The sequence below is a fragment of the Pelodiscus sinensis genome, chromosome 6, assembly GCF_049634645.1.
Source record: "Pelodiscus sinensis isolate JC-2024 chromosome 6, ASM4963464v1, whole genome shotgun sequence".
Taxonomy (NCBI): Eukaryota; Metazoa; Chordata; order Testudines; family Trionychidae; genus Pelodiscus; species Pelodiscus sinensis.
Window position 1 is genome coordinate 61,640,101 of NC_134716.1, and position 24,785 is coordinate 61,664,885.

Consider the following 24,785-nt stretch of genomic DNA (forward strand, 5'->3'; position numbering starts at 1 on the left):
TTATTAAGTAAAAAATTGGATTTAAGAGGTCACAAGAGATAGCAGACAGAACAAAGTAGGTTATTAAATAAAATCAAAACAAAACATGTCAGTGAAGCCTAATACATTAAGGGTACGTATACACAGCAGGGTTAAAGTCAGAATAAGTTACACAACTTCAGCTACACAATTGACATAGCTGAAGTCAAAATAGCTTAATTCGGCTTTTGGCACTGTCTACACAGCAGGAAGTCAAAGGAAGAACACTCTTCCTTTGACTTCCCTTACCCTAATTTCACAAGGGGTAACCAAGAGTCAGAGTAACAAGTCCTCCAGCTCGACATTATTTCAAAATAAAGGCTTGTAGTGTAGACGCACACTATGTTATTTTGGAATAATGTCAGTTATTCCAAAATAACGCTGCTGTGTATACATACCCTAAGAAACTTGGTACATGCCATACCTTACCCTAACAGTAGTTCTAATAATCTTTTTCACAGACTGGAAAGCCTCCCAGCCTGGGGCCAATCCTTCCCCCTGTTGAATCTTAGATTTTTCCAGCAGTCATCTTGAGTGGTAAACCTGGGTGTAATCTGGTAGCAGTCCCTATTCCCACTTTTATATAGGTTTTGCTAAATGTGGAACTCCTTTGTGTTCAATTTAAACTTTTGCACTTTCAGTGGAAAATACATCATCCAAGAGGGGATCCCAGCATCAGGTGACAAACACATGTCCTTGTAGAGACTCTAAGCCCCTCCTACTAGCTGGTTCATTTACAGATTGTTTTCCTTATTAATGAACTATCACATTTCTGAACTACCCTTAATAGCCCTCACTTAGCATGTCTAGTTTAGTAAAATAGGTTTATACTTAATATTTCTAACTTCAAATACAAGAATGATATATGCCCACAAACACAATATACACATTCAGCGTTTATAACTTTTCAAATGATACCTTACAAGTATTCTGAATGAGCATCTTTCAGTTTTGCATATTCACATAAAGAACATGAACTGCACCATCCCACAGTATTTACTTAAATGAGGCTGTAATCTACTGTTTCTGTAACTAGCATAGCAATTCATAAGGGGTAACAACCTTCATGTTTTGACGTGTCAGTCACTATCCACTCTGAGTTATGAGCAAATGTTTCCTAAAGACATTTTATTGCCTCATTGTCTTTTATAGAGGTCCTACCATTTATAAAACAGTAATGCCGAGAAGCCCTAATCATGGATCACAACCCATTATTCTAGATATGGGTCTTCTATGCACCTGATTTTGTCAACAACCAGTCTCAATGGATAATCACTGTGCTCTGGTATTGCAGTTCTCAATAGTTGTGCTCAAAGCAATTAAGCATTGGGCTAATTAAAGTGGAAATTACTCACTGTCAATCCTAGGGGATGATGAGGGAAGTGTTAATTGCTTAATACTGATTGTGTGCAGACAGATGTAAGCTAATTCATACCGTGTGTCTTTCTGGTTGTCCATTGATCATCTATGGATATGTCCACACTTCAATTAGAAACCTGGGACTGCTGGCCCAAGACAGCTGACTCAGACTCCTAAAGTGGATTATGAGATTATTTAGTTGTGCAGGGATTTGGTCTGGATCTTGCAAAGGGGCGGGTCCTAGAGCCTGAACTGCAGCTCAAGTCCAACCCTTTACACAACAGTTAAACAGCCCTTTGGCCTAAGCCTTTCAAGCCTGAGTCGGCTAGCATGTGCATCTCACTGCAGACAGACATACTCTGAGGAGAAAAAGGATGACAGATGTATACCTTGACTTGGACGGGCCATCAACATGGCAGTTTTACCACATCCACTGAGTCAGGAAGCAAATTTTTAACCAAGCACAGACTAGAACCTACAGAACATATTTTTTTCTGTTGGTTTTGCAATGCCTCAACTCAGCCAACTTTATCCCATTTAATTTTTTACTTGCTCTATTATACAAGCCTTATATAATTTAATATCATGATTATCCTTCAACAGCAGCCAGAGTAAAACTGAGCCACTCCCCACACAAGGAACTCCAAGCTCAGACTTAGTGGAAAGAAGCGGAGCTAGTGCTGCTTCAGTCTTCAAGCACTCTGTTAACTTGAAAAAACATTCTAACAAGATTTGCAGTGAGACTGGAGCAAAGAATTAACCTAGAAACTAAAGGTGTGTCTACACAGCAGCTAGGAGGTATAGTTCCTAGCTCAGGCTAACACGTGCATGCTAGCACCAAAAACAGGAGTGTTGTGGTGTTGTTTTGGTGATGGGACTCTACTCAGGTGGCAAGCTCGAACCATGGCTTCTATATTGCTGCTTTTAGGCATTAGTTCAAACAGATCTAGCACATTTATGTCCACCTGAGCAGGGAATTACATCTTCCAGCTGCTATATAGGCAGACCTTTAGGCTATATTTGACCATTTTTCTTAATTTGTTCCACTGTTGTAGCTTCCCAGCAATAGAAGCATTAATGTCAATATGCTGTGGGCAGTTGATCCACCATGTGGCATAACCCTGCTCAGAGCACAGGGGCAGATATAGGGCAGAGCGAATGGGGCGGCCGCCCCATGCCCCGCGCTTCAAAAAGTCCCACGCATGCGCCGTAGCGCCGCTGCGCATGCGCATGGCGTCACTGCGCATGCACCGTGGCAAAGGGGGGCCCCCGCAGAATTACGCTGCACGGGGCCCCGCAAAACTGTCATCTGCCCCTGTCAGAGCACGTCTGCGGAGTGGGCAAGAACACAGCAATTGTCTTCACTTTTGTCTTCTCTAGCACTTCCACAAGTAGCTACCATTGCTAGAGCTTCCCTAGTGGTAGCTGTAGGAACTTTTAGGAGAAAATGTTAGTGTAGATAAAGCCTAGAAACCAAGTATCAGGGACTTGATACAACATGGTCAATTAAAGTCCTATAGCTTTTTTATTATACACTAGTTTCCAGTTTGAGATTTTGGAATTACAGATAAAGAAAGATGTCTCATTAAGGTGTCTGCAGTGAAGGATGGTCTTGTGTTCTTAAATATTCTTGAAACCATGAACTTAAACACTGGTATTTCTAAACTTGACTCTGTAATTTGACCCTTAGTCCCCAAACAGTAAAAATAACCAGACTAGATTTTTTTTCCTTACAGTTTTCCTGGTTGCAGTGTTTTATAGCAGCATTGGATCCAGAATATTAGAAAGACAGTGAGTGAGGCAGTATCTTTTATTAGACTAACTTCTGTTGGTGAAAGAAGCTTTCAAGCGACACAGAAGTTTGCTGGTAGCTATTTTGGTGCAGTGGATGGAACAAATTTATGCTTGTCATGAGCAGAATCCACACCGTAGCCATGTGGTCAGCTGGGAGCGCCTGAAGACAATTTATTCTTTGTGAAATATTCAATATTTTCAAAAGTCATTCCAAGTTCTCAGAGTTCTTGCCAAAGTTGCCCTAGAGGCTGTACTCAATAGCTAGGTACACAACTGCAAATAATTCTGTACATAACTGATTTTAGAGTTAAAAAACAATTAGCAGTCCTGTAGCACCTTCGAGACTAACATTATATTTAGCTTTCATACGTAAAACCTGCTTTTTCAGATGTTCGTTTGATGTGAGGAGATTGGAGCTCTGCAATATCCTATAACATAACATGAAGCCGTTCAATCTGGTTCTCCCAGAATTCTAACAAAATTCAAAGCCTACCCAGTGACAAATGCATACAATAAAACACAAGGTAACAGCTGTATTAATTGCATCATTAGAACAAACTATCATTGGCTAAGCAATGACATTATTACCTACCATCTTCCAGAAGGCAGTAAACCTTTGTCATTAATCACATGCATTTCAAAAAGTAAGAACCCTGCTTAATGCTTTTCATTGCTTCTTTTGTATAACAGACTCATTTTTGTTTGCGTGATTGAACAATTAATTGAATAGTATATTTAAAATTTTCATATACACTCACAATCAGTATGTACTAGACATTACTCACCATCAGTGTCTTCAAATACAGAAGACTTCAAGATAAGGTCAAAATAATTCTCTATGAGTTTGAGAGTCTGCTTTTATAGGCTATCACCATGAAGAACTTCTGAGCCTGGATAAGAAAACAACAATGTTATGCTGCTCCTGTTCTTAGCCCCTTCATTCTCTCCTGGGGGTTGATGACAATTATGCAATAAAAGTTTAACAATAACTGTGTTAACACAGCAAGAACGCAGTCAATTTATTTTGCTGGGTCCTGTTGCTCTACCAGAAAACAGCCTCTGGTTGTAGATTACCCAGCCTCGTCACGTAGCCAAGAATGCTACTAAAACTCAAAATAAAATAAAAATAAATCCTTGTTCCACAGCTCCCTCCAGCACAACTTGCCATCGGATACTACTTTCCTTCCTTCTCCTTTGCAGGTAAGCAATTATTTCAAATCCTCGCGCGCCCCCCACCCCCGGCTTTATTTAGAAGTACCATACAGTACACCCCTCTGATGGAAAAGTAAAAGATCCCTGTAAAATGATTCATGTCACATTGAATGCTAGAAAGTTGTTCCTTCCAGAAAAGGACCACACAACTAAATAGCTAATTAAGCTCCTACTTTCCTAATGTTTTGATGTTATGTTTATTTCTGACAGCTGTTCTGCATCATCTAAGCCAAGCTACGTGGGGGGGAAGCAGCACATTTCAGATGACAGATTACTGTGAACCCTATAGCTCAGTGGTGAGTAACCTGCAGTCCATGAGCTGTATGCTGCCCACTGGGGTTCCATCTGCAGCCTGCAAACCCTGTTTGTCCCCCTTCCTCCTGTGCCTCTTGCGGACTGGAGCTCTGCACTTCCTACTCCTCCCACTCTCTCCCCGCAGTTTCGGAGCACCATTAGCCTGCCAAGTTGTACTCCATCCCCATCTTTCCCCTCCTTTCTAGAGATTGAATGCCATGAATCAGCTGTTTTAGGAGGGAGAAGGGAGGAACTGCAGTTGTCCAGTGTGCAAGAGGCATGGGGGCAGAACTGTGTGTGTGTGTGAACCACAAGTGGAACCCCAGTGTATCACAGATTGCCCATCACTGTGGCCCACTAAGACAAAGGAGGGCCACTCATGCAGCCCTCTCACTGGTCTTGGTTGCCTATCGCTGCTATAGCTTGATTGCAAGGCGCAAAGAAGACATAGCTTAGCAATGCAAGCTTACAGCTACAGGCTAGGATTCTCAACACTGGTGATCTGGAGAGCCTCAGATTTTGGGATATCCAACTTAACACACATTGAAGGGGCTTGTTTTTCAGTCTCTCATGCTGAGCACCTCAAAACCTGAAAATTGCCAGTAGCTTCTTAAGTTGGGTCATAGAAACCAATCACAGAAACAAAACAAAACACAATTAACCTGTCAGTTATCTGCTTGTAACTCTATGTGGGTATGTCAATACTGCAAAGTTAATTCGAAATGAACTTTAATAGCATCTATACATGGAAACCGCTGTTTCAGAATTAATTCGAAATAGCGGAGCACTTAATTCAAGTTTGGTAAATCTCCTTCTATGAGGAGTAATGCCAAATTCGAAATAGCTATTTCGAATTAAGTGCTGTGTAGACACTTAATTCTAAATAGGGGGCCTCCAGCCCTTTCCAGGGAGTCCTGGTGGCCACTCTGGGCACAACCAGGAAAACTCCTCTCCTCTCCCCTAGCCTCAGAGCCATTGAAGGGGAAGACGCTGGCCAGACTGCACATGCCAGATCCAGGCCTGCCAGCAGTCTCTGCCTCCAACCCAGTGTCCCCACAATGAGCCAGGCAGCCAGTGCCAGCCAGCCGTCCCCCGCCCAGTCCCCCAACACCCAGGAGCCAGCCAGGGATCATAGATGCCGTGCTCCCTCCTGGACTTATGAGGAGATCATGGACCTCATTGAGGTTTGGGAGCAGGCCCTCAATATCCATGATCTCCGCACTAGACGGAGGAACACGGCCGTCTATGGCTGTATAGCTGCCACCATGGCCCAGAAAGGCCACAGGCGCACCCAGGAGCAGGTGCGCCTGAAAATTAAAGAGCTGTGGCAGGGGTACACCAGGGCCGCTCAGGTCAGCTCCTCAGCAGGGGCAGAAATCTGCTCCTACTTCGAGGCCCTGGACTGCATCCTGGGGGGCAGGACGGTCCGAGCCACCCCAGGGGGCAGTGAGCCAGGACCAGGGGGCCCTGACCGGGGCACAGAGCAGGAGCTGCCACACCGCCAGAACCCCTGAGCAGTCCCACCTGCAGAGTCAGCAGGGTCATTCGAGGAGGCCACACCATGTAAGTGCTGTCACTGTCCTCCTACCTGGGGGGGGGGGGGGGGGGGCACGGAGGGAGACCAGGGACTGTGCACATGGGCCTTGCTTACCATGGATCACACAGCAACCTGTGCACGGGTGAGCAAGTGCCATCCTGGGCAGGTGGCTCCAGTTGCCTGTCACACAGGGGTCTTAGCCTGATCTCTTCACACACGCGTGTGTGAAGAGACCTGACACGCTCCTGACCCCGGGGCGGGACACAGCAGGACGCCCTCCCTCTACAAGCCCTCTCTAACATCTCCCCCCCACCTCACCCACACTATACACACCACAGGGGCATGAGTGCGGTCTCGGGGCAGCTCCCACTCCCGGGGATAGCCAGACATTCCGACCATGGCCTCTGAGCAAGCACAGAGACTCTGAGTGCTGGGCATGGTCATCCTCACCTCAGAGAGGGGGGCTGGGCTTCAGCTACTGCGTCCCCAGGGAGAACTGACCACTTCTCTTCTTTCTCCACAGCCGCACTAGCTGCACGTGCAGGGTGCACCATCCCTCCCGGGACATCCTCCCGCACCCAAGGGCTCCACAGGACCACTGCAACATGGCAGGGGTCCCTAGAGCAGCACCTGGGGGCCCTGCGAGCCCTGACCCACATTATGGAGCAGCGGGCACAGGAAGAACGGGAGTTCCAGAGGGAGCTGCTTGCCCAGGGTCGTGCCATCTGTAGACCCTGGTGCAGAGCATCCTGCCTTGTGCCACTCCAGTGCCTGCTGTCTCCCCAAGGCCCCTGCACCCGCCATGCTGGGAGATGTGGCCCGAGGAGATCCCAACACTGAGCGCTGAGTTTCCCCTCCCCCTTCCAGCTCCCTCCTCCCAGTTTTCCCCCTCCCCTCTTCCACCCTCTCTCCTCCCATCTCCCGCCTCCTTTCCCCAAAGGTTCATATCCCCCCTCACCATTTTGTTAAATAAACTGAGTTTCTATTTTTGAAAAAAAGTATTTTATTTTGACATCAGGAAGGGGGGGGGCTAGGAAGGGTAAGTGGAAGGATGTGAGGGAGGAATGGGGCACAAGCCCCCAGTGGGGCAGACCAGGGAGACTGTTAGTGCTCCTCGGGGTGGAAGCTCTCCCGCAGGGCTCCCTGGATACTGACAGCCTCCCGACAGACCTCCTGGATGGCAGCCTGCAGCAAGTGCAGCCTGGCTGATAGCAACGCATCCACAAGATGCACCAGAGTGCCCAGGGGCAGCTCTGGCTCCCTGTGGAAGAGTTCTGTGGTGTCCTAAGTGAGGGCAAGCAGAGCACGCAGAGACACAAATGCTTTGCTGTCCCTCACTGAAGTAGACAAGAAAGCAGGGAAACCTGAGAACTATCTGTCCAGGGTGGGGGTAGGGTCCCTTTAAGCACAGACCTCAGATAGCCTCAGGCAGCAGCCCCACACATTAAGTCCTGACCTGGTGCCCTCTTGCAACTGGTTCTGGACAGCCTTAACTCTGATTCAGAGTCCACTCAGTGTGGACGCGCTATTTCGAAATAGCAAAATGCTAATTCAAACTGCATTTTGTGTGTAGATGTGTTAATTCGAATTATCTTAATTCGAATTAACTATTTCGAATTAAGATAATTTGAAATAGCGCTGTAGTACAGAGATACCCAGACTTAAAGTCTTTCTGTAGCATGTGTTTAGCTTAGTTAAAAGGCTTAAGAAAGAAATTTTTCACCATAAAAGCAATTTCTTCAAAGAAATGGTATAGCAGCTGATCTCTTAAAATTCACTTCTCCTTAGATGTGGTTGCAGGAGTCTCCGCAAAGAATCAAAAAGTAGAAAAAAAATGCTTTGAAAATCTCTGACGCTCAGAGTTTCAAAGGTTCATAGCAAAAGTCCAAAGCTATGAAACTAATCACTACCAGAGCTCATCTTGGGCTTAAGTCTGAATGTAAGATTTTTTGAGAGGGAGAAAGGGAGCCTTCTTCCATTGTTGTGTTTGTAAACGTGAAAACACAGATGTACTGTACACCTAATCAGAAAGGGAAATAGCTATAAAATGTTCCAAGAAAATGGTACATTAAATGCAGCATACAGAAAACCTGTTTCCAAGTCTAATCAAGCACAAGGTAATTGTCAAACTGCAGGAAAATATGTCTCATTCCAACCACTCCTCCCCTCAAGCTCCAAATAGATAGTTATAAGAGTACAGGCAGTCCCCGGGTTACGTACAAGATAGGGACTGTAGTTTTGTTCTTAAGTTGAATCTGTATGTAAGTTGGAACTGGCGTCAGTCGCTGCTGAAACTGATCAGTTTCAACCGCGGCTGAATCTGGACGTCAGTTCTGACTTACATACAGATTCAACTTAAGAAACCCAGGCATCCCCAAGTCGGCCGCTGCTGAAACTGATCAGCAGCTGATTCCAGGAAGCCTGGGGCAGAGCAACTCTGCCTCGGGCTTCCTGTAGTCAGCCGCTGGTCAGTTTCAGCAGCGGCTGACTTGGGGATGCCTGGGGCAAAGCAGCTGGGGTGCTGCTGGGTTGCTCCAGTAGCGCGGCTCCTCGGCGCTACTGGAGCAACCCAGCAGCACCCCAGTTGCTCTGCCCCAGGCGTCCTGATTCAGCCGCTACTGAAACTGACCAGCAGCGGCTGAATCAGGACGCCTGGGGCAGAGCAGCTGGGGTGCTGCCGGGTTGGTCCGGAGCGGCGCTGCGGGACCAACCCGGCAGCCCCCAGTTGCTCTACCCCAGGGGTAGGCAAGAAAAGCCTGGTCTGCTGGGGGGGGGCACTAGCTGCACCCCCCCGCCCAGCAGACCAGGGGGACAGGAGCAAAGCCGCGGAGCATGCCCGCAGCGGGACAGCCCGTGCGCGCCTGGGGTGTCCCGCTGTGGGCATGCTCCAAGGCTTTGCTCCTGTCCCCCTGGTCTGCTGGGGGGGTCCAGCAAAGCCGCTGGACCCCCCAGCAGACCAGGGACACCAGAGCAAAGCCGCCCAGGCGGCGGCTTTGCTCATTTGCCCGGGAGCAAAGCCGCCCAGGCGGCGGGAGTCCCGCTGCCTGGGCGGCTTTGCTCCGGGGCAAACGAGCAAAGCTGCCCAGGCAGCGGGACTCCCGCCGCCTGGGCGGCTTTGCTCGGGTGTCCCTGGTCTGCTGGGGGGGGGGGGGGGTCCAGTGGCTTTGCTGGACCCCCCAGCAGACCAGGGAGACCGGGAGAAGCTTCTCGCCCCAGAGGACACGGTTGGCGACCCGCCGCCCGTGAGCTCCGGGGCGAGAAAAGCCCCGTTCGTAAGTGCGGATCCGACATAAGTCGGATCCGCGTAAGTCGGGGACTGTCTGTACTCCTAAATGGCCTAAATACACACAAGCCATGCTAAACAAGGTACAAATCCCACTATCAAACCTTTATGCCAAAAATGTACCGACTAGCTTAAGAACAAACGCTAGAAAGCTTCCTTTGTAATTACATTTTCCTAAGGCAATGTTTTAATAACTATTTGTAGTCTAATTTATTCCAATCAACCTAACATCACTAGCATTATTATATACCATTGAAACAGCATAGCCAAATCTGATTTCCATTTGAAACAGCAATGCAAATTTAGGAATAATCCTGCTACAAAGGATCAAAGCTCTACATGAAGTCAGAAAATGACCAAGTTAGTGGGCACAGAGTGCACAACAGTCAATTAATAATTCAGGGTTAATGTGATAGGTCTAATACTCTCAGAGATTGCTACTGGGGTCAGCAAGTCATTGGTCATCCCTCAACATATCATCATGATTATTCTAGTCCTCGGCTCTTCCCTCCAGTGAGCAAGGATTGTTTTCCCAAGTGGTCATTTTTTGGGTATGGAATACAAAATACTCTTCATCCAATCAAGTTAACCATTAAAAAAAAAGTCTGTTACACAGTTACTACCCTTCAACTGGCCTTCAGCCAAACTATTCTAACTATCAAATCTGTACTGCAACCAAAGAGATACTACAAACTACCCAGGTTTTCACATATTAAAGTGTTATTGTTTTAAAATTGCTTATGGGAATGCCCAGGATACACTATACCTGCATCCTGCTTCAAAGACCTTTTAAAACTTCAATTCAAAGAGAATCCTCTGAACTGTCATTCATGCTTAAATTTGACACTTTACACTCAAATTTGAATAAAGACGCTAATTATCTTACCCATTAAAAAGTTAGCTTCCCCAATTATCACCTCTAATATCATTAGCTCACAGACATTTACCTCCCCCCTTCCATCCCCCTTCTGTTCTGAAATTTGATTTGTCCTTTTCATATGTGTTCATTTTTTTTAATTTGTATCCTTTGGTATATATGGTTGTGACAATTTTCTTCCACTATTTGATCTGGGGAAGTGGGTCTGGGCCATGAAAGCTCATCACCTATGAAACCATCTTGTTAGTCTTTAAAGTGCTACACAGTCCTGTTTTTTGTTTCAGGATACACTAGGCACTTCCTAAATAGGCAAAGGAATGGTTCAAGCCCTGAGGAATTTAAAGATGAAGTAGAGATAGACACATTGTCAGAGAACAACAAAGAGGAGAGAGGGATACAACCCACACTTTGGGGTTTTTAAAATTAATGTACCTCCTAATTAGACTTGCTGTAAATAGAAAACTTCTCAAAAAGATTTTATATAGAACACAGAAAAACAAAAAGACAACAAAAAAGTAAAATTCCTCATTGTACTTATGATTTTTAGGATAGGAAAGACAGAAAATATATCCCATAATCATAGCACATTCAGACACCATTAACCGCACACAGGGGCAGCCTGAGGTGGACTGCGGCAGCTGGGGCCCCAGGTGGAACGCATGATTGGCACCCCTGCCTGCACGGCCATAATGGCGCCATCAATTGGGTGACATCATCATCGGGTGCCCCCTTGAAGGTGACACCCTAAGCAATGGCCAAGTCAGCCTATACTCGCGGGCCGCCCCGACTGCACGTATATGTAGGTTGCTGATTATGTGGACGAATATGTATCTGAGAGCTTGCCAGGCCAACCTTTCTTTCCCACAGAGAAGTTCCTTCCCTCACTAAATGCAGCAGAATAGATCTTATTCCAGATACTCCTGTTTAGTTCAGGGTGCAGCCCTGGGGGTCAATTAGTGCCCAAAGAAAATACTGATAGCTAGTTTTTATTATTTGCATTGCAGTAGCACCTAGAAACCCCAGCCTCATTGTATAGACATAAGACAAAGACAGGCCTTTCCCAGAAAGATTAAAAGCATTAGCAAAGAGAGATAAGATGGATAGTTGATTCAGTAAAAGACATTACCCAGGAGTGGCCCTAGACAAGCTGCTGGCAACTGGCGCCCTAGGCAAAACACGTGATTGGCGCGCGATCGGCTCCCCCGCCTCCAAAACCCTCAATGGCCGTTTATCTGGGCGCTCTAGGGGACCTCCTAGTTCACCTGTATTGACGGGCTGCCACTGACATTACCCCACCCATTTTGCCTTTCTAACATCCTAGTACCAACATAGCTGCAGCTCCACAGTATATTGCAAATGGAACAAGTCAGTGGTTGAGAGAGAAGTGTAGCTCATCTGCCTCATTTTACAGATCCCACAGCACCCAGCTGGAAAACTCCTACCATACATTTTTTTAACTAATATGAGCAAGGGTGGCAGAAGGAATACCAGCAAGAAAGTAGAATGATAACCCAGGAGTGAGGTGGGATCAAGGAGTGTAAAAAGGCTGAGTAACCAGCTGTCCTTCTCCCCAGCTCTGAAAGGATCCACTGCAGAGTCTTTCCATGGAGTTTATGTCCCATTATAGGTAACACTAACAAAAAAAATTCCTCAACCCACCCTGGGCTACAACTCCTCATGTTTTACCTTATGGAGGCACTTCCTACTGCTTGCCACTCTGTGCTACCAACTCAGCAGATATCTAGTCTTTCCTCTTGTATGGTCAGGTGCTTCCTTTTAAAACCTAATTGCGGTCAGCAGACCTGGCATAAGCTGCATGCACTGGTTCTGCTCCCTTTTAAAGGGCCATTGCCAGATTGTTGCACTTAGCTACTAATCTGCTTTTTAAGATCAGTGTTTTCCAAGTTCTGATGCACTGCATTATACATAAGAACCTGGGAATAATCCTACACTCGCAGAAGGTTCCTTACTGTCTTTTCTAACTCTAGTTTCAATGGATTATGCAAGTATATTTTTGGAACTCCATTCAACAAAAATATTGTTCTCCTCTTATCCTTTGGCAAGAAGTTATGACAAAGTTGTGTTTTGAATTTTCAGAATGTTATTACTGGAAATTGATTGACTGATTTTGGGCGAGGCCAAAACAGAGATTTGTGGCCAATGGGAGCAGCAAGGGAAAAGCCTCCAGGCAAGCACTTGGATGGGCTAACGTTCCCACGGCTGGGGGATGGAAAGGGGAGCAGCAGCATGCAGAGCCACTTCTGCCTTCCCCCCGCCAGACAGAGCCCATGGACTGGATCTGGCCTATGGCTTGCCTAGCTCTGGCTCTTGAGGCTTTGGGATTGCACCCTGCAGTGGGGAGTCAGTGCTGATTCTCCAGCCATACAGGGGTCCAAACCATGGGACACCTAGATTAAGGAGGTGCATGTGTACCAAATTCCACATTAGTGGAATGAATCAGAATGGATCAAGGCCTGAACTCATACAAATGTTGGGCTCCAGAAAACAACCAGATTACCTCAACCCACTTTCCAAGATTCCACCCCATCCCCCACATCCAATCCTAACTTCTCATATCCTCTTCAGTTACCACTGTCTCCTCATCCTTAGGCACAAGTCCCCAGCCACAAATCACATTTCCTTTGTTGTTGCCTCCTCCAACAATTCTTCCCTAAAGTCTTTGTTTCCTCAGTGCTGGTGCTCGGCTGTCTACATACATCACATCCACCACTCCTTTAAATTGCTCATATACCACAGGCTGACAAAACAAGGGAGCCGGAGAATCAGCTGCACGGTAGTACCAGCCCATGAACTTTCTGCTCCTTAATGAGTGGCAGCCTTCAAATTTCTTACAGATCCTCAAGATTTGTGACAAATCAACAGTTAGCATCAGAAGTACATTGGCCAGATTTTAAGAGGCTCTTGCTAGACCATGAAAGGCAGAGCCTCCCCCACCCATATGCAATAGCATGAAGCCTTTCACAGTAAGGCTACATCTACACTGCAGGCTTTTTGCACAAAAACGGCTGTTCTTGCACAAAAACTTGCGGCGCATCTACACTGCATGCGTGTTCTTGCGCAAGTAAATTTACAGCAAAGTGTCAGAACAGAGAGCTTCTTGTGCAAGAGTTATTCCTCGCCCCATTAGGAAAAAGCCCTCTTGAGCAAGACCTCTTGTGCAAAAAGGCAGTGTGGACAGGCAACATCAGAGCTTTCTTGCACAAGAGAGCATTCACACTGCCATGGATGCTCTTGCACAAAAGCACATCTCTTGCACAAAAGCACATGGAAGTGTGGACATGCTCTTGCATAAAACCTTTTGCACAAAACAGTTCTTGTGCAAGAACCCTGCAGTGTAGATGTAGCCTAACAGTCTACATGAGCTCTAAGGGGATGCAGAGTTTGTAAGTTCCTCCTTCCCACCAGATTGCTGAGGAGTGGTAGGGTAGTGGTCTTGCCATCCCCCACAACTCATGAAGTAAGGGCAAAGTGGCAGGGAAGCAATGTATTCTATTCTAGTGATGGAAGCAGAAAGCGTGTACCCTGGAAGCTCCAAGAGATATGTGCCTCAGTCAGCCACAGTCTTCTGGCAGGACTCAGTACCATCTCCTGTGCAAAGCTGTGGCATAAATGATTTGATTTAAATTCATGTGGGGTGGTTTTGGACTAGTGGATCCATGGGTCTGTTTCTGATGTGTGCCTGAGTCTGATTAATCCTTTCAGAGAAAAGAGACAAAATTAGCAAAAGGTAGGAGAGAGGCAGCAAGACCTACATAGAATGATTGAATATGCCCAGCTCACTTAATCTAGAGGACAAGGGGACTGAAGTAAGGCAGAATTATGTACAAAGGGATGATATAAAAAGGACATGGATTATTTTTCTCAGCCAATGAGGAAAAAGAAGCAGCAATGGATTGAACCTCCAGCTGAAAATAATTAATTAGGAAATCCTGACAGGCCTTATAAAGGAAGTTGAGGAATCACCATCACAAAAGATATTCAAGGCCTACATCAAATAACGATGGATAAGTTTAGTAACAACTAAAGCAAACCTGCAACAGTGCAGGGTGATGAGTAAATATTGCACTCAGGGGGTATGTCTACACTACAGCACAAATTCGAGCTAACTTAATTCGAATTAGTTAATTTGAACTAAGCTAATTGGAACTAGTGCATCTAGACCTAAAACCTAGTTCGAATTAGTGTTTTGCTAATTCAAACAAGCATGTCCACATTGGACCCTGAACCAAAGTTAAGGCTGGCCGGAAGCAGTGCCGGCAGGGCATCAGGTTAGGACTTAGAGTGTGGAGCTGCTGCCTCAGGCTAGCCGAGGGCTGTGCTTAAAGGGATCCGACCCCCACCCCAGACAGACGGTTCTCAGGGTTCCCCGCTTGCCTGTCTACCTCGATGAGGGACAGCAAAGCAGTCCTGTCTTGGAGTGCCCTGAGTGCCCACACTCCGCACATCACAGCACTTGGCCATCAGCCCGGCTGCACTTGCACTGCCATCCGGGGGGGGGAGTGTCAATCGGGGGGCTGCAGGAAAGCTTCCACCCCGAGGAGCCCGCAGAGCCACCCCAGTCTTCCCCATCAGGGGCTCGTACCCCATTCCTCCTTCACCTCCTTCCACTTACCCCTCCCTAACCCCCCTTCCTGATGTAAAAAATAAAGGACACGTGTGTTCAAAAATATAAATTCTCTTTATTTATCAAAACAAGGGAGGGGTGGGGGATTAACCTCTGGGGAGACTGGGAAAAGGAGGTGGGAGAGGGAAAGAGAGGGTGGGAAAGAGGAGGGGGAAACCTGGGAGGAGGGAGCTGGAAGGGGGAAGCCAGAGGAAGAAGGAAGAGGGGAAGTATAAAACTATGGTATGCCCACATCTTCAGTACTGTGTACAGATGTGATATCCTCACCCCAGAAAAGATATTTTGGCCTTGGAAAGGGTTCCAAAAAGGGCAACTAAAGTGATCAAGGGTTTGGAACAGGTCCCATATGAGGAGAGACTAAAGTGAGTGGGACTTTTCAGTTTGGAAAAGAGGAGACTGAGGGGGGATATGATAGAGGTCTATAAAATCATGAGTGGTGTGGAGAGGGTGCATAAAGAAAAGTTCTTCATTAGTTCCCATAATAGAAGGACTAGAGGACACCAAGTGAAATGAATGGGTAGCAGGCTTCAGACTAATAAAAGAAAGTTCTTCTTCACAAAGCAAATAATCAACCTCTGGAACTCCTTGCCACAGGAGGCTGTGAAGGCTAGAACTATAACAGAGTTTAAAGAGAAGTTAGATAAAGTCATGGAGATTGGGTCCATGGAGTGGTATTAGCCAGGGGGTAGGAACGGTGTCCCTGGCCTCTGTTTGTGGAAGGCTGGAGATGGATGGCACGAGACAAATGGCTTGGTCATTGTCTTCGGTCCATCCCCTCCAGAGTAGCTGGTGTTGGCCGCTGTCGGCAGACAGGCCACTGGGCTAGATGGACCTTTGGTCTGACCCAGTACGGCTGTTCTTATGTTCTAAGCTCAGGACTCAGGGTTGGAGGTCTCACTGGACCACTTTGATTTTCACGCAAATCTGCTCCTGGGTTCGCATGTGGCCTTTGGTGGCCAGGCTGGCAGCTATCCTGCCCTAGATGGCCACTTTCCTGTGCCTAGTGCGGAGGTCGTGGACATTGGAGGCCTCCCCCCTACCCTGGATGAGGTCCATGATCTCCGTACTAGACCAGGCGGGTGCCCGCTTCTTGCGGCCCTGGGCAGGCTCCTGGGAGCCACCAGCCTGGTCCCGGGAAGAGGCGGAGGGCTGGGTAGCAGCGGGTGGCTGGCTCGTGCTGTGCCAGGTGCAGGGTCTGCTGGCTGGGTGCTGGCAGGCTTGCATCTGGCATGGGCACCGTAGCCAGACTGTGCCCCTTTAAGAGCTCCGGGGCCAGGAGGGGGGCAGACGAGTTTCCCTGGTTTGGCCCAGAGTGGCCACCAGGGCAAGCTGGGAGGGGCTAGCCTCCCACTAGTTCGAATTAAATGGCTACACAGCCCTTAATTTGAACTACTTAATTCGAACTAGGCAATAGTCCTCATAGAATAAGGTTTACCTAGTTCGAATTAAGCGCTCCGCTAGTTCAAATTAAGTTTGAACTAGCGGTTTGCATGTGTAGCGCCTATTAAAGTTAATTCGAACTAACGGCTGTTAGTTTGAATTAATTTTGTAGTGTAGACATACCCAGGGTGCCTTCCAGATGAAGTTATTCTATAATGATCAAAATCTGGGATAAATGGTTTCATTGTAGTCTGTTACTTCTGGAATGACCTGTTACATTTGACATACTTGACTATGAGGTTACTGTTGAGCCTGTATTTAAGACCTTATAAGAATACACAAGAACGTACTAAATGTCTGCAATCCTCTCTCAGGGCATGATTACACAAGGAAGTTATTTATTTCAAAATAATAACTCCCAAAATAACTATTTTGAAATAGCATGTCATCACTACAGGGATGCCTTGAAATTAGTCCAAGGCAGGCTCCCTTAGGATGCATCTACACTGCACCATTATTTCGAGATAACCAGCGTAATCTCAAAACAACAATGCGAGCATCTACACAGCCATTCTGTTATTTCAAAATAATTTTGAAATAGCGGACGGCTTATTCCAAAATCTGTAAACCTCATTCTATGAGGAATAACGCCTATTCCAAAATAGCTATTTCAAAATAAGGTGTGTATACGCTCCACTGCTGCTATTTCAAAATAGTCCTTCACCAGGGCCATTCTAAATTATTCCACCCCAGTGCCTTCTGGGGCTCTAAATTGAGACAGCACATCTATATTAGGGAAGCCTGCATCAGACTAATTGAGGCTTCCCTGCAGTATAGTCGTGTTATTTTGAAATAAGCTATTTTGGAACTATTATTCTGGAATCGTTTATTTTGAAATAAGCATGTAGTGTAGGCAAACCCTTAATGTGGACGTGATACCTCAACTTAGAGCTCCAGGGAGTCACACTACCGCTATTTCAAAAAAAGCATTATTCCACATGGAGAGGAGGAGTTATTTTGAAAAAAAACAAAAAAACAAAAACTGGTTTGGTAGTGTGGTACTCCACTTGTTATTTTGAAATAAGGGGACCTAGTGTAGACCAGGGCTCAATGACTGAACCCAGAAGGTTGCAGCGGATCAGTCAGCCTCCCACTGTGCTTTCACCTATGGTATCTGAATGGTCCATTCTTTCCCCCTCTCTTATGCAACAGCTATATAACAGCACTGAGAGAAGTAATTAAATCATGGATTCAAATGCCAGCACAACAAAATACTATATATTTCCTTCACATTTGATAGAGAAAACACCCTCTGGCAGCCATCCTAGTTAAGTGAAAGGGTGAAAGTTACTGACTAAAATGAACCTTTGAACTCAAGCAAAGGTAAAGAGGTGATTTTGTTATGGTCCGCAAGTAGCTATATGGAAATGGCTCTTTAATATAGCACGTGCAGGCATAACAAGATCCAGTAGGTCAGGCATGTCCAAAGTCCGGCCCGCGGGCCAATTGCGGCCCGTGTTCCGGTTTAATACGGCCCCACAGGTAATTTGGCAATATCTATCTTTTATGGCCCCCAACGAATCCATATGTATTGAGATGAATACATTGTAAAATCTCAGTTAATGTCAGTTGGTCTAAATCAGTTATAAATATATTTGGACACAACATGTATACTTGGTGTTATGTTCCTGTTCATATTTTTTGAACTTAAAAGTTGACAGACAACCTTTATTACCAATAATATGTAATGTACTTTACAATGTTCCTGACATATATTTCAGCTTCCTGGATTTTTTTTTCATCTGGCCTTCAGATATGAAAGGCAGAGTGATTTAACACCTGTTTAGATTTGTCATCCATGTGACGAAATGAAAAGTATGCCGTTTGCAATAAACTTTGCATAAAATAGTTAATTTGCATTTAATTTTAATGGTTCAAAGAATGTCAGGCAAAATGGTTGGCCCTCGCGCATGTTCACTTCATCAAATCTGGCCCTCTTTGAAAAAAGTTTGGACACCCCTGCAGTAGGTGGTAGTTGTAGCTGGACCGATTCAGATTTTAAATAATGTGAACATTCTTAAGTGAGGGCAGTAAACCATTTATAACAAATTCCCAAGCATAGGACATCTTATCCACCATAGGTAGTCTATAAATCTGGTTTGAACGCCTTGCTAAGAGATATATATTTAGCTCAAACTGAAGTTATGGACTCGATGCAAAAATTAATGGGGAAAAATTCTATAGCTTGAATTATTCATGGGGTTGAACTAAGGATGTTAGGCCTGGTTTATAGATGGGGCTAAGCTGACCTAAGTTACACAACTCCAGCTGTGTGAATTATGTATCTTGACTCAACGTTGTTTAGGTTGACTCATTGCAGTGTGTACACTGTGCTGGGTTGATGGGAGTACCTCATCCATCAGCTTACCTTACACTTCTCATTCAGGTGGAATACCAGAGCGTATGAGTGAATGATCTGCAGTTGAGTTAGTGGGTCTTCACTAGACCTACTACATTGACTCCCAGTGAATCAATTGTCACACTGATACCCACTAAGTGTAGACATACTCATAATGGCTTTTTATATCCTTAATCATTATCTATGTCTCTTGGCAGACAAGAGTGACAGTCCACAGTTGTGGAACTCTACTGGAGAGATCAGGATAGCTATGAACCTCACTGCTTTAAAATGTTATGTGATTAAAAAAAGTGGTAGATCATTGTTTCTACCACTGTTATAAAACTGCAACAAAATCTTGCACAAAGGTTATCAAGTAAGGTGTATTTGGAAAGGTAATGTTTTGCTGAATATGATTATGCTATTTGTATGCAAGTACCATTTTTGTATTTGAAGTTATAACTATTGGCTCAACACCTATGTTTAAAAAATGTTGGGTGTTGTGGTAATGCCCACAAGATATTTACCCAGCACATCCTGAAGAGCTGTTTAAGCTAAATGGTGCATCAAAATAACACTTAATTCTCAATGGAAGACCCCTTCTACACTGAATGGAATTTTCTGTGAATGTTTCATCTAAAATATAGGTAATGGCCTAGTGTAAGCCACCTTGCTCAGTCCTGGGCTCCAGACCTGTGCTCAGGGCTCATAAACAAATGCTCAGTGGTCCCCTTCAAGCTCTGGCCCTGAGTACAGAGTGGGGCGGTCACACAAAACACAGCCCAGTCTTTATGTGGGGCCTGGCCCTAGGGCAGGCAGGCCGACAAATCCTCACGGGTACCCAGTTCACCCAGGCCCAGTCGCTGGTGCAGGGCGGGCAAGGCAAACACAGTTTAGCAGTCAGTCTCAATAGGCTCAGGCCCTGATGCAGAGCAGGACAGGTAAACAAACACAGTCTCAGGAAGGCTCAGACCCTGGTACTGGGCAGGGCAGGCAAACACCTATAGGTCCCAAGGGATGTAGGCCAAGGCTTGGTGCAGGGCAGGGCAGTCTAACAAAAAGAAGTTCACAGTATAAGTAGGCCCAGACCCTGGTGCAGGCCAGGGCAGGCAAACAGACAGTAGTCACTGGCAAGAGAGAGGGAGAGATTGTCACCTGGCATGTGGGGCAGCAGGGGGAACACAGGCCCTCCCTGCTCCACCGTGTCCTGGCCAAGGCCCTAGCAGTGGCAGCTCAGGCTGCCACTGGGGTCTCGGAGGATCCAACCCACAACACACAATACACTCTAAAATACTATAAGGGAGCCAACGACTTCAGGCTGACTTCTGGGCCACTTCCTAACTCCCCCTCACTATCTACCTGGTGGCTGCAGGTTCTCAGGCTTGTCGATTTCTGATCTCTTTGGCAGAGTAATAAAGGTCTCCTCTTCGGCGTAGTGACTTGGCGGTCCAGGCCAGTCTTCAGTGGCCTTCTGGCTCAGGGCAGGTTTCTGCTTCCTTTGGCAGCTGGGACCCTAGTGAATTACTGGGCTGGGCTTTTATACCATTCGCCCCACCCCTTGGCTCCTGGGGAGTTAAAGGGGCAGGCCCATCCAGGCTTAAAGAGGGGTTCTTCCTCCTCTGGGCCAGTGAGCGGCCACCCCTGCTCACTACACCTCTACTGTGAGGGACTAAGCAAAATCAGGCATGGACATGTAACTTTCCCATGTGACTCCAAATACTATCTTGTTTCTGTAGCTTGTCATAGTGAGATGAATGGGTTTCCCTCCACATGGGAGAAGCTAAAATAAATTCTGAAAACATCTTAATTTTGCCTCTTTCCTCTCAGACCTCAGGACCAAAGACTATTGGGGGCATGTTAGCCAAGGGATTGAAAACCTTCCAATGATTTGGAAGCAAGCAGAGACTTGACTTAACCAAGCAGTTTATTCTATCACTGATACAAGCCTGAAGCAAATATCTTTGGACTGGAAGAAAACAGCTTCTCTGACTTATTGTTAGCCAGTATGTCAAAAGAATTTACTTTTGTTGCAGGTTTGAGATATCTTATGGGAGAATAAGCACCAGATTTGGTGTGTGTCTGCACTATTTCTCAGCAGTTTGTCCTGTATTTGCTATTCTCTGTTGTAACCCATGAAGGCACAGTTACACCATCTTTACAATCTAGCCTTTCCTTAGCATAGTTCACACTTTCTGCTCTCCAGCCTAGGACAAGAGGAGAGAGAGAATCCATGGCAACAAAAAACCCGTTACTTTCCTTATAAGGCACTCTGGTACCATGGTGCTGAACACAGTACAAAACCAGGATTGACAGAAAGAAGACTCTTTGGCAATTTAGTATCTATCATTCTGACATTTGAAGGACATATTTACATAGAACTTAGGTGATAGGCTCTGCTTTTGATTCACCTGTACTACAACATGTCACTTAAGACTGGTGCCTCTGGGACAAGATGCAACAGAACTGTCATCTGCTCAAGAGTTTATTAATAACTCTGTCTTTCTCTTATATTATGGATTAGAGAAGAACAATCCAGTGTCACTTGTCTTCTTGTGGCTAGAATAGAATCAAAATCTTCCAACAAGCCTTGAAGGTGTTAAACTTTCCAAGTATTCACAACGGAATTATTTGTATACCACTCCAAATGTCAAAGGGATAAAATACTGTTTCAATAATTTAATGTACACTAAAATCAGTTTAACAGCTTACATCTTTCTTAAAGTGTGAATTACAAATTCTTTTCCTGTTTCTTTTTAAACGGTGAGATTTTGAGCAGCAGGTAGCGTAACTCCCACAGGGTATGTCTACACTACCCTCCTAATTCGAACTAGAAGGGTAATGTAGGCATACCGCACTTGCAAATGAAGCCCGGGATTTGAATTTCCCGGGCTTCATTTGCATAAGCCGGGCGCTGCCATTTTTAAATCCTGGCTGGTTCGAATGGACTAGGTAGTTCGTTACTCCTCGTGTAGCCGCGCGGCACAGGGTTGGAACCAGCTGGGATTTAAAAATGGTGGTGCCTGGCTTATGCAAATGAAGCCCAGGAAATTCAAATCCCGGGCTTCATTTGCAAGTGCGGTATGCCTACATTACCCCACTAGTTCGAACTAGCAGGGTAGTGTAGACATACCCACAGAGACCTTCTTTCCTCTGGGGTAATTTGAAAAATGATGCAAATTCCTAGCTGCTCAGCTACTAGGCCTATGAAAAGCACATCTGTTGTATTGTGCATTTCTGTGCCTTGGAATTCAAACTTCTGCAACAATAACACCAAGAAGAAAATATCTCTCTATGCTTTGAGTTCACCATGGGTGAATCATCTGTGGAAAATTCAGAATCTCACCTCTTATCCTCAGTACTCTCCTCCTGGAATTTGCCAGCTTCAGTAAGGGAATTCTGGTCTGTACCATGAGAGCATCCTATCTTACGGACTACAACAACAATGGCTACCATAGCCCTTTGACCCACTTCCCAGCAAACTTAGAATCAGGACTATAAACTCCTACTAAGGACAGTCAGGAGGCTTCCATTTAGGGTGATATGGACAAACAATTTGCTGAGCCATTGAAGAGTCAATATTGCTCAACACCCTCAGTGGGAGGCTAGAACCTCACTCAGGGTGCATCTAGATACCGATACTATTTCGGAATACTTCCGGTATCCCCAAATAGCACTTTCTGCACCCGTTATTTTGAAATAGCTTTCAAAATAATGGGCCTGTTATTCCGATGTCCCTGTAAACCTTGTTCCACAAAGATTAAGGGATGTTTCAGAATAGCTCTCTGTTTTGAAATTTAGCACTGTGCAGACACTGCCACATTTCAAATTTCAAAATTAACTTGAAATAAGCTACATAATTTGCATAGCTCAAATTAAGTAGCTTATTTCGAACGAAGGGTGCAGTGTAGACGCACCCTCAGAGACAAAGAGATCAGGTTTAGTTTCAGCTGAGAGAGAAGCAGAACAAGTCAGGGACTCTTTGATTAACTCCCCTCTCCACAGAGAGAGTCTTTATACTGTTGTGGGATCTAGTGCATGGTGCGCTCTGCAGAAAGCAGCATCCAGAGAGGCAAAGTGCAGACCTGGTGCCAGCTACTGAGAGGCACCAAAGACCTCTGCAAGATTCTGGACCAGGAAGCCAGGAGAGGATCCTGTTCAACCCTGAACAAAGACACAGTAAGAAGGCCCTTTGTTTGTTTAAATAGGCCAACATTAAGAGCACTGGTCACTGGCTTCATCCTTACTGTGCCACCTGCTGGGAAAGGTGCCAGAGAGATATCTTCGAGGGCTTGGAAAGAGCTGGGAAACTGGTGGATTTGTTAACGTTTAGTATTTATTATTCATTTATCATGTAACCCTTTAATTCCCCACATCCTATTTTCCTATTCCCAATAAAATCTCCTTTGTTATATTGTTGGTTTGGGGTATGACATTTCTGTCCCGTGGTTTGTGTTGCTATATTTCATTGTTTAATGTGTGCTAAACTATGTACTCCACATCAGCAGGGCATTATTCATTTTTCCTAGGGGACTTGTATCCCAAGTACAGTGAGGAGTCCCCTTGTGTGAAGGCACCAAAAATCTCTCTCTCTCTCTCACACACACACACACACACACACACACACACACACACACACACACACACACACACACACACACACACACACACACACACACACACACACCTCAACAACCCAGGACCCAACCCATGCAAGGGGCAAAGAGAAGCCACTCCAAATAAGTACGAAGGAGGAAGCATGAGCCATACCTCAGGGGAGGGGCTACTCCTCCATTTCTGGATCAAAAACTAACCAATGTATTTGAGACCAACCTGCTTCTTCTTCACATGTTTTAGATCTTGTTCTTCAGCAACCTCCGTTCCCCTAAAAAAAATCTGGAAATGTTGAGAGAAGACTTTGTAAGTGAACTTTGTGTTATCCAAATACCCTTGCCCCACCCATCCTCTGAGGCCTCACTCCCTTCACTCCAAACCCCTCCCTCCATCACTCACCCTCTCCCACCCTCACTCCTCTCTCATTTTCACTAGCTGGGGAGGAAAGAGGAAGATCCCTTTTCTATTGGATGTCCAGTTAAAAACAGTTCCCCTGCCACCAAATATTTAAAAGTTATTCACTTCTAGTATCATGAGATAGTTGCAGAAGGTTTCTTGGGGCACACCATCTAGTTAGTGTTTTAAAGTTATTTGGCCTGGTGGCAATGGTGGCTTTTCCAAGTTCATAAAACTTGTAAGTTTCTTGTATCTTATTGCTGTCTTTCACTATTATCGTAAGTTTCTGTTTGCCATTGCCTTTGCCAGTGAAATGATCAAAGGCATCCTCATCTTCCCTGTGCGGATACAGCCAGTAGAGTCTTTAGGTTTCAGCATACAAAGCAGGCTTTTCCTGTGGATCAAGACAGAGTGTTTCGGAGCTATAACTCCACAAGAAAGAGTGTAGCAATAGACCACGGCAAAACTCTGGCCTGCAGACTGCTGTTTGGTCATCTCTGCCTTAGAGGATGCCGTTGTGTTCTCAGTAATACCCAAACACATTATTTGCGTCTTTGGCAACCAAAAACTGGGCAGGAAATGTAATCAAAACAGTGTAACCGTATGCAGACAAAACAACTCTGTCTATGCACCCAATTCCCAGCACAGATGGGAAATAAGCCCCAGACCACATCAGATACCAAAATTTTAAAGGAAATAGTACATATATTGATGTGATTTTGATACAGAGAGAAAGAGAAAAACAGGTATTGAAGGTTGAATATTTGACGGGAGTTAGAACTCACAGGAATTCAACCTTGTATCTTCAGGAAACAGCAAGCAATTAGTTAGATTCTGACAGCAAAATTTGGCACTTGTTTTGTTGATATTTCACAAAGCCGACCAATGCATTTAAATTGCTGAAGGACATCACGTTTACATTGTAATGGCTTCCCCAGGCGTTGTTAGACATTTTACACTTGTATTACTCAAACACACTAA

At 45.5% G+C, this 24,785-nt stretch overlaps 2 long non-coding RNA genes across 2 annotated transcripts in view; one reads left to right on the forward strand and one right to left on the reverse strand.

Moving 5' to 3' along the window:
• Positions 1-2,719: 2,719 nt before the first annotated feature.
• The window catches only part of LOC142829887 (uncharacterized), a 78,151-nt gene continuing 56,085 nt past the window's right edge, over positions 2,720-24,785 (reverse strand). The window contains exons 2-4 of the long non-coding RNA XR_012904785.1: positions 23,628-23,690; positions 3,957-4,061; positions 2,720-3,599 (exon numbers count right to left, since the gene is read on the reverse strand). This is a non-coding gene — a long non-coding RNA (uncharacterized LOC142829887). The remainder of the gene's footprint in view (positions 3,600-3,956; positions 4,062-23,627; positions 23,691-24,785) is intronic.
• Positions 4,284-7,173, forward strand: LOC142829886 (uncharacterized). The gene is made up of 3 exons (XR_012904784.1): positions 4,284-4,371; positions 4,594-4,679; positions 6,738-7,173. It is a non-coding gene; the product is annotated as an uncharacterized LOC142829886 (long non-coding RNA).